Raw genomic sequence first — 10,543 nt, 5'->3', positions numbered from 1 at the left:
AAAAGGCTCTGGTAGATGGAAACATCTTACAATGGCTTCAAACTCAGGATAGTTCCTTTAACACAATAATGTATTTATTTATTCGCGCAGACCATATACATGGTACATTAGGTAAAATATAATACAATTATAAGACAAAGCTAAGACAAAACATTATTTATTGTTCAGTGTCATTCTTTTTGTCGAGCGTGACGTAGCCCAGTGGTAAAGCGCTCGCTTGATGCGCGGTTGGTTTAGGATCGATCCCCGTCGGTGAGCCCATTGGGGTATTTCTCGTTCCAGCTAGTGCACCACGACTAGTATATCAAAGGCCGTGGTATGTGCTATCCTGCCTGTGGGATGGTGCATATAAAATATCCTCTCTAAAACTATATGTCAAAATTACTAAATGTTTGACATCCAATAGCAGATGATGAATACATCAATGTGCTCTAGTGGTGTCGTTAAATAAAACAAAAATGAACTCAAGTGCTGTTTCTAATCGCGGTGCTGGGGTGTCAACATTATCGCGGCTTTTCATGAGAGTATCGAATTACACATTCTTTAATAATTTCACAAGCATCTGTGATGCCGTTATTAGCTAACACGATATGTTTTCGTTTTCAAAATAGTTCATTTGTTATAAATAATATAGACATTTAGTGCTATGCTGAATTTGATGTTGTGGCTGTTCGCTGTTATTGTTGTTGATGTTGTTGTTGTTGGTGGTAGTGGTTTTTGTTGTTGTTGTTGTTGTTGTTGTTGTCGTTTGTATACTTTTATCATGTATACCACAGCTCTATATTAAGCTCTTTTGATGGTCTGGTCACAAAGTTTCGTTTCACACAGATATGCGTAATCTTCTTTTGTTTGTCTCTGTAAAGATTAGTAGAGTCATCACATGAGGTACGAAGATAGTATGATCAAACCTCTCAATGGACCATGTGCGCCAAGACTGGTCTGTCAAAGACCGTGTCATGTGCTGTACTGTCTGTGGGGAAAGTGCATCAAACAGATTCCTTGCTACTAATGGAAACATATTGCGGGTTTTGTCTGAAAGGTACGGGTCTGAATGTAATTACTAAATGTTTGATCAGGCCCGTAGGAACCGAATGGCCGGGGTGCATAGCCCCCTCCACTTTAGAGGACAAAAATGTACGTGTTCTTTGTCCTACTCTATAAATAAAGATCAAAATGTGGCTGTGCCCCCCCCCCCCCCCCCCACCACCACCACCACCACCACCACCACCACCACCACCACCACCATCACAAGAGACTGTGGCCCGTACTCCAGATACCGTTCCTACGGGCTTGTTGATATCGAATAGCCGATTATTAAAATATCGATGTGCTCTAGTGGTGTCGATGAACTAAACAAACTTTAACGTCACAGATGTTTAAATTGTGTCTTGTTAATAAGTTTAGAATTTGTATGTATTTACCTTTGTTCGACGCCCTGTAGCCGATATTTGTATCGTGCTATGGTTTCCTTAAACATTATTGTGTTCTTTCATTCAATAAATGAATCATTCATTCGTTCATTCATTCATTATGTTCATCCGTTCGTCAGTCCATCCGATCATTCTATCATTCCTTCGTTCACATATATTCGCTTACTGAAAATCTATTCTGATGTAACTACACCCTTGAAAAATACGAAATTCAAGAAATTGAACCGAAATCCGTTTTGAACTTCTCTTATATATCGACAAGAGATATCTTTCTGCCCATCCTCCATCTCATAAGCCTATAGTTACACGTCAGACTATATTATATTATAAATGTAAGAACGATCTTCCTACAGGAAAGTAAAATAGTTATATATTTAGGTAAGTCTATTTATGAGAAAGGCCATGTGGCCTAAAATTTAAAAACAATTAAAGTGTTTATTTGTAGATGCAGGGATTTATACAGGATTTTTGGCAGGGTCCCTTTTCTGATGGAATTGAGAAAGTTATCACGATTTAATTATAAATTTGATTTTTTTTTTTTTTTTTTTTTTTTTTTAGGACATGTGCTATTATTAAATTAATTTATCAAAACAAACAATTTTAAGTGCTACTTGCTTTTGGGAAGAGACCTGTGTTACGTTCCGCAGAACTCCTTGATAAACCCCTGATGTGTATAATAATTATGTTATATTTTAACTTTTAATTATTAGCTGGAGTTCTTGAATTTTTGATATTTGAATTAAGGAAAATTAATATTTCTATATACTGAGATATATTTTTCAAAAATCAGAAGACGAAAGGCGCCAATATTAACCACTTCCCGTTACTCACTCATAAGGGAAAACTGTGTAATTGTATATACCTTGAAATTAAATACTGTAAATCATGAAATTAATGCGAGCAAGTAATTAATGCGAAAAATGCGGCGAAGACATCGACGCAATAATAACTTGACGCATTTTGTTTAGTCTCATTCCCAATACAAAAAATTTGCAGGATTTTACTATAATACTTCTAAATAAAATAAAACTTTTATAATATAAAGATGAAACAAAATACAAAAACAATTTTTGTTAAATGTCGTTTTGTGAATACTTCAAGAATCTTTCTTTCGTTTCGATTTTGCCATTCTATTTTCACTTTCCTGGAATATCATAGCGGTTATATAATACAGTGATGTTCCAAATGTTTTGTTTTTAAAAAGTTCATTTTGCGATGTGAGTATTTTTCTAATTTTCTTACACTTCTGGATTACTGTATACATTTAAACTGTTTTGAACATTTGTAAAATTATCATCAACAAATTTTATTACTAAATATATTCCTTTAAACATTAAACAGTAGAAAATTATTTCTTCAAACCATTTGGCTCGACTCTATACATGGCATTTTAAGTTAGACTGGTCGCAAGTTGTCACTGTTGCAATATATCGTATTTGTTAACGTCTATTCCTGTGCTGCGCATCAAGTGTATAAAATCAGTCTAAAACATTTGTTAGAATAATACGTCTGCGTTCGCGTGAAATATTGTGCCCTGCAATAGCGACCCATTTACCTTTTATTCCTACTGGTGGATTAATTAGAAGCAATCACCACACAAAAGTGCGAGGCATACCCTTAACAATAAGGTGTAGTTATACTAATTACACTACTTTAAGTAATTAGGGTTTCCTGGTCGTCCCACCATGCGATTAGCTTCAGATTATGTAGTAGCTCTACTAGCTGTCAAAACAACTACTGACTTCTTTTATCATGAAAGATGAAGCCCAAACAAACTGTGGTTTTTATGTGATGTGTACTTTTGCCCGACGCATTAATAAAAATACGCATTTTTGTTCACTCATGTACGGACGCAATAATATCATGACGCATTAATTTCATGATTTACAGTATTCTGGTATTTAATTTATCCAAATGAATGAATGAATGAATGAATGAATGAATGTTGAACGACATCCCAGCACGAAAAATACATCGGCTATTGGGTGTCAAATTTTGTAATTTATCCAATATGTAATGTATCTCATTATAAAAATGTTATTTATTGGGTGGCAAAGTTTTAAAAAGGCAACATTCTTAGGGCTTATGTGAGAATATATTAAAATTGTATTCAGTGCCTGTATATTCAATGTGTTTCTGGTCGTCTTAATATTTGTAAGAAGCGCAAAATCCAGTATTTTGTCTGCAAATAATTTCGTACGTATGAAATAAAATGAAATTCAACCTAGTACAAATATTAGAATGATCAGAAACACGTTTAATATACAGCCACTAATATTTTATGCAGACAAATATATTTGATATGTAATTACAGTCGTTAAAAAGTCTCTGTTAGTCGACAACATCTTAACAATTGCAGCAAACTCAGGAATGTTCATTTAAATATATATATGGAAATGTTTTCAAACATGGACGCAAATGTGGATAATATATAAAATTCATAAAACAAATAGTAGTATTCTATTCCAGAAATAACGTTTGCATTTGGTGTATGATACACGGGTAAAATAACTCACTATTTGCAAGTAATAATATTTGTTTACATGCATTACATTATTACAGATAAAATAAGACAGTAAGAATAAACCAAATGCGTTTTGATAATACATAAATAATTTATTCAGTAACAACTATTTTAAGAAGATCACACACTGTCAGTTCATTTCAAATTTCGCCGCTGTATACTTGTCTGCAGCGATAACAATATGTACACAATCAGTATTACAAATACAAGTCTGCTGTTAACAATAGGATTTCACAATCGTGCCTTGTGGATTAGTTAATACGATGTTACGTTATGCAGTTTTTGTAAACTATGTTTTTAGTCCACATAATAAACCTATGAATGTTTGATGTTTATGTTTACACTTCACAACATGTGAACATATTCTCCACCGCCATAGTCCCCGTTTAATTTCACACATATGCCTGTCTCGGAGTGAATTGGAAACCTTTTTAAATTTTTAAATTGGCATACTGAAACTCCAAATATATATATATGTATGTATGTATACTGGATACTGGATCTGACTGTTTCCATTCTATTAACATGAAAATAGTTTTGATTTAACCGGTATATACTAAGTCTCACAACTTCCAATTTAGTGAGTTTTGGCCTGACTGTCATTCTGGCAACAGTTTCTGCTTGGTACCCGAGAGACATCCATTCTGATGAGCATCTTGATCTAACTGATACAAACTATATCTCAAGATCTCAAGATCTAACGAGTGTTGTTCGGTAGACGGCTTTTACTTAACCAATACGTACCGATCCTATTAACTTCCAGACTTGGTCTAACCAGTAACCCAAATCTCACGAGTTCAGCTTTAATGATAGGTGTTGTGGGTTGTTTTTTTTTTTACCTAACTGGTGCATACTGAATCTCACGACTTCCATTCTGGTGACAGTCTTGGTTTCACTTGACAGTCCGAGCATGCACACGGTAGAACAGCATTGGGAGGGTACGCGATGGTCGGCTGTGGTAACCTCACCCCTAGATGGGCAGTGCCGTACGGAGACAACAGTAAATGTCTGGATGGACTGTGCACGAACTGTGGAAGCCGTGGGGGTGGAACAGCGGCTCTGTGAGAGCTCAGTTCTTGAATTAACTTTCTCATTTCCTCCATCGACTGAGAGAGCATCACTATGTAGTTTCTTGCCAGTAGCAACGTGGACATTTTAGACAACTTCTTTACTGATGGTCCATTTGAATAAGGCATCACTTGTCTAAGACTGTCCAGGGCTGAGTTTAGGTCGTGCATTCTCTGTCGTTCCCGGCTGTTGATTCGCAGTCGAACGTCTTCTGGTACCCTTGATTTGGACATTTTGTCAGAGCCATACGAGTCTTTGTAGTTTATATCTGAAGAGCCATCATCAGAGTCACAGACATTGATCTGCTGCTGAGAATCACTTTCGTATCGTCTCTCTACCTCTCGCTTTATGTTTTCCTGCAGTCGCAAATAAGGAGCGCATTCTGCGACAGTTGGTTCCCGTCTTTCGCCGGAATAGCCGTGAGGATGTCCGAAGCTGTCGAAGAAATTACTTCTTAATTTCGTGCCGACTGGCGAGATCTTTTCAGCATGCACATCTTTTGGAATACTTTTAGACTTTTCCTCTTTGCTGCTGAAAGCGGAGTTCAAATTGTCTGCGAACTTCATCATTTTCTTTTCAGAATCATCTGATGCTGAATCAGATTTGTCTGCCGATCTTTTATTAATGCCGCTAACTTCCATGGCAGAGACTGTGTGCATATGTCTGCGGGTGTGGTTGTGTGTGTGTTCTGGCAAAAACACGCAGTTGGTTATCCGAAGATCTGTAAGAGATGGATTTGGGGAGACCTTCGTGCTCTGTCAAATCCGAGTTAGATATGGAAATCACTGTCCAATGTGGCGAAAGCCTTTTATAACGACACTCACAATAGGTCCTCGGATTCTAATGACTGGGAGTGACTTCTTCCCCGTGCACATCGGGCGTGCGCAAACAACTTTTTAAAGACGTTGTCAACAATGCTTGTCGTTTAACATAATGAGAGCTCCCTGGGGCGCCTGCTGGGAAAAGGTCCGTCGATGATGGTGCTGCCACCGTACGGATTTGATGAACGCCAACAATAGAAACAACTGTCAGGCAAAATACTTGTAAGAATTGTTTAGCATTAATTAAGCTGCATATACACGATGCATGTAAATTTTAAAATAATATAAATGATAACAAAATAATTAATTATAAATTAATTATAATTATTATAATTTTATTGACAGTCATCATCATCAGTAGTAATAATATCATCATCATCATCATCATCATCATCATGATCATCACCATTTACAACGTGTAATTAAGATACAAAAACTATGCAATTTTTTTTAACATTTTTTTTGAAAAGCAATAAAAATTAGATTTGTATGCACAACTGAAAACAAATAAAGTAGTTTTAAATTTATAAAAAGGTGTAAACGTGTGTTTTTTGTGATTTTGATATTGAAAACATGATGGGGAAATGAGGTGTTAGAAATAATGCGTGAACGGTTTCCTACAGCATTTAGATAGTCACCGCTTTTAATTACTTTAAATTATTCGTCGTCGGAACAAGTGATACATGACTGACACAGACTACCAAGGTTGAGGTTTATTTTGTTTGACGACACCATCAGAAAGAACTGACTTATTTATCATCGGCTATTGGGTGTCAATCATTTGGTAGTCTTAGTGAAAACCCACTACTTTTTTTTTTTTCATTAGCAGCAAGGGATTTTTTAAATGCACTTTCTAACATACATTACAGCACATACCACGGCGTTTGCTATGCCAGTCGTGGGGCACTACCAAAGACATTTGTGAATAAGGCTAACCTTAGTATTGGAAAGTATTTGTAAAAAAAATTCCCATAGTACTAGATTAACAGACTTTTAGCTTATGTTGCGATATTGCGACAACAGACTTCTAGTTCTATAGATAAGTGTGCGACAGTTACATTTGTACACCCAATATCTGTTAATTAAATAAAGTGTTGGGTTGCCATTGCTGGTTTTGATTCAGTCTCTTCCCGGTCCGAGAAGTAGCCCAGTTGTAAAGCGCTTGCTTGGTGCGCAGTCGATCTGGAATCGAGCCCCGTCGGTTGGCCCACTGAGCTATTTCTCGTCCCAGACAGGACACTACGACTGGTATATCAAAGACGCGTGTGCAGAAATTCATACGGATTGGTCTAGACTGTGGCGAGAGAAGTGTCTGTGGTATGGGGCGGGGGAGAGGTGTGTCAGGCTCTCCTAGAAAATACATTTAAATAAGAAGAGCGGGAGGGGACCGGGGGGGGGGGGGGGGGGGGGGGGGGTCGAGTAAGATCGATTCTCTAAAATGTTTTTAAGTGTCATCTGCTATTCTCATCACGCAGATGACAACCGGGTGGACGTCTCACCCAAGCGTATCAGTATCTCCACCCCTAATTACAGCCCCACGGGCGACGCATTACGAGCTGTTTATTTAGAACCGCAAACCAGCAGCTCCTGTCGTCGAGGGGTGTTGCTGTAATTATATCCTTCTGGGCAGTGTTGATTAAACAACATTCACTTTCAGGGCTATTAACCGATCGTCGCCACATTATGTCGCGATCGCCATCTTCGAGACTGACTTTTGGCCCCCGGGGTCACGTGGCCATGAAAAGCAATACTTGCGACAAACAGACAAGCAATCATGCGGGAGCATTCACACGGCAATTATGTCTAACGACTGGAGATGCTATCAAACAGACAGACATTAGAAAACCTGCTATTCTCATGATCTGCTGCTTGAAACCGATTCATAAAATATTTTCCGATTGTGGGTGTGTGATTAGCTATGTACAAAGAACTTACCACGCGTCCTTGACACCTTTATGTCAATGGGTTTTTTTTGGCTGGGAATATGATGCTATATACATTATTATACAACTATAAACAAATAGCACGCTCAATTCGGTTTTTATTCTGTTTGTTTAAATGTACCCCACCCCCTATTTTAATTTTTTTTATAATGCTAATAATGCTAGTAATACTAGTTATTATAATAATAATAATAATAAAATAAAAATAGTATGTACTTTAGTAATAGATATGTATTCGTGTGTGTGTATGTGTGTCTATGTGCACACATATATGCATGGATGTATACACACACACACACACACACACACACACACACATATACATACTGTGTACATACATACACACATACGTACATACATACATACATACATACATACATACATTAATACTTTAATATGCATGCTTCGATAGCTCAGAGCGCATCGTGGTTAATCTCGCAATTTGCGGGCGATTCGGTGCCATAGGTTCGAGTCCCAGCAACGGCATGGGACAATTTGTGAGGCCAGAAAGGATTTAATTATCCCCTGCGCCAGTGCGTTAATATCTATGTATGTAACAGTCAATCTCGACATACATACAGTATATAGATATTCACACATCAATACATACATAGATACATACATACATACACATTTATAACTACCCAAGGGAATTAATATCCTTTCTGCCCTAACAAATTGATTCACATGCTTTTGCTACGACTCGAACCTATGACACCGATTCGCCGCGGTTTCCGAAACATTCTAAGAAATACTTTTTATTTCATTTCATGATTATATTCAATTAAGGTTCAATTACGCTGCAATGGCACATATCTCCGCTATCTGGACTGTTTGTCCAGGACAAAGGTTAATGGAGAGCTGTTACATGTAATGAGATATTTCATTTGAGCTATCTGGGCTGTCTGTCCAGGACAGAGGGTTAGTTGTTAGTGGTTAAAACCCGCTCTGGGTGGGAGCCGATACCGGGTTGCGAACCCTGTACCTACCAGCCATGTGTCCGATGGCTTAACTACAACACCACCGACGCCGGTCAACAAGAGATAAATCGGTGTAATGGTTATACACCTACCTACCGAACAGTTAAAATTCGTTCTGGGTACATCACGACTGGTATACCAAAGGCCGTGGTATGCACTACCCTGTCTGTGGGATGGTGCATATAAAAGATCCCTTGCTGCTAATCGAAAAGAGTGGCGATGGCGGGTTTCCTCTCTCAATATCTGTATGGTCCTTAACCATATGTCTGACGCCATATAACCGTAAATAAAATGTGTTGAGTGCGTCGTTAAATAAAACATTTCCTTCCATCCATATAACCGTAAATAAAATGCGTTGAGTGCGTCGTCAAATAAAACATTTCTTTCTTTTTCTTTCTTTCGTTCTGGGTGAGAACCCGTATCGGTCTGTGAACCCAGTACCTATCAGCCTTAGGGCCAATTGCTTAACCACAATGCCACCGAGGCCGGTAGTGTAATATTCAGCTAATCGACAACAAACGTGGGGTGGGGTCTACAAACACGTAATCAGCGTACATGAACCTGTGGGCAAACCTGACACTGGCAAAGATATGAATATCTCTCTAAATATGTGTATGTATATGTAAAGATGTATACATATCTATTACCTGTTGCTTGTTTGTCGAGTGTTACTGGGATATACATAGATCTTGAACTTATTTCACTAAACATCGTAAGTTTACGCGTGCAACTAGAAGTTACACCGGACATTCATTTACATGTGTTTGCCATCTATTTCACACAGGAAATTACATCGTTACGGAAGATAGAGCATTTTAAGGACAAAGGAACATAAAATATGTGTACTTTAAACTATATTTCTTGTACTATAATAGTAATATGAATTGTCATTTAGTCGTAGATTTACGTTTACGTGCAAAACTAGGCTTGCGATGCTTTGTGAAATTGGACCCTGATTACGGGGATAAATATAAAACTGAATATACATTATCGTTAGATATCGTTTCTACGAAATGAACTAACTTTCCTGGCATTAATTTTGACCAAACGACAATGACGTCAGATATGAGGAGAAATGCAAACACCAGCAACTCTGTCACCATCAACAGATATATTCCCCCTCCCCATCCTAATAAAAGCCTACCTCTTTTGTTTCGCCACTACCTTTTATATTTGCCTGTCACCCTATAACACAACTCATAGACAGTGTAGGTGCCCACTACCAATGCGGGTGCACCTCCACCCGCTCCCAATATAAAATGTTTGCAGTCAAATAATAACCTGTAAGTAAAAACATTAATATGGTGTCTCGATTGTTACTTATGTTTTTAAAGAATCTTTTCCTTTTGTTACCAGCAACGTTCATGATCATTCCATGCTAAAGATTTGGCTTGGGATGGATGTGCCTGAACGTTAACATGACATACACATGTAAATACATTTCAAGCATGACCTTTTATTGCAGAAAATCGCAGTTGCACGAGTATTTCAAATGTACATTAGATAAAATATATTTATTTATTGTAAATAAATATGTTTACAAACACCGTCACACAGTCCAACCAATACGAGGTGTAGTTACTGGGGTAAATACTGGACGATATACCTCATAACAGAGTAAGATCCATAGTCTAAAATAACTGTGTAATTACGCGTCTTTTTTGTTTAGGGAGGGGTGGAGTATTTCTCTCTTTTTTTTAAGGGAAGAGGGCGTAGGGTTTTAAACACCCCATGCTTCATAATAGTTACGACCCTGAAAATTGACATGTCTCTCGAT

This window comes from Gigantopelta aegis, chromosome 4 (assembly GCF_016097555.1).
Source record: "Gigantopelta aegis isolate Gae_Host chromosome 4, Gae_host_genome, whole genome shotgun sequence".
NCBI classification, from domain to species: domain Eukaryota; kingdom Metazoa; phylum Mollusca; class Gastropoda; order Neomphalida; family Peltospiridae; genus Gigantopelta; species Gigantopelta aegis.
This window is presented reverse-complemented; position numbering follows the sequence as displayed.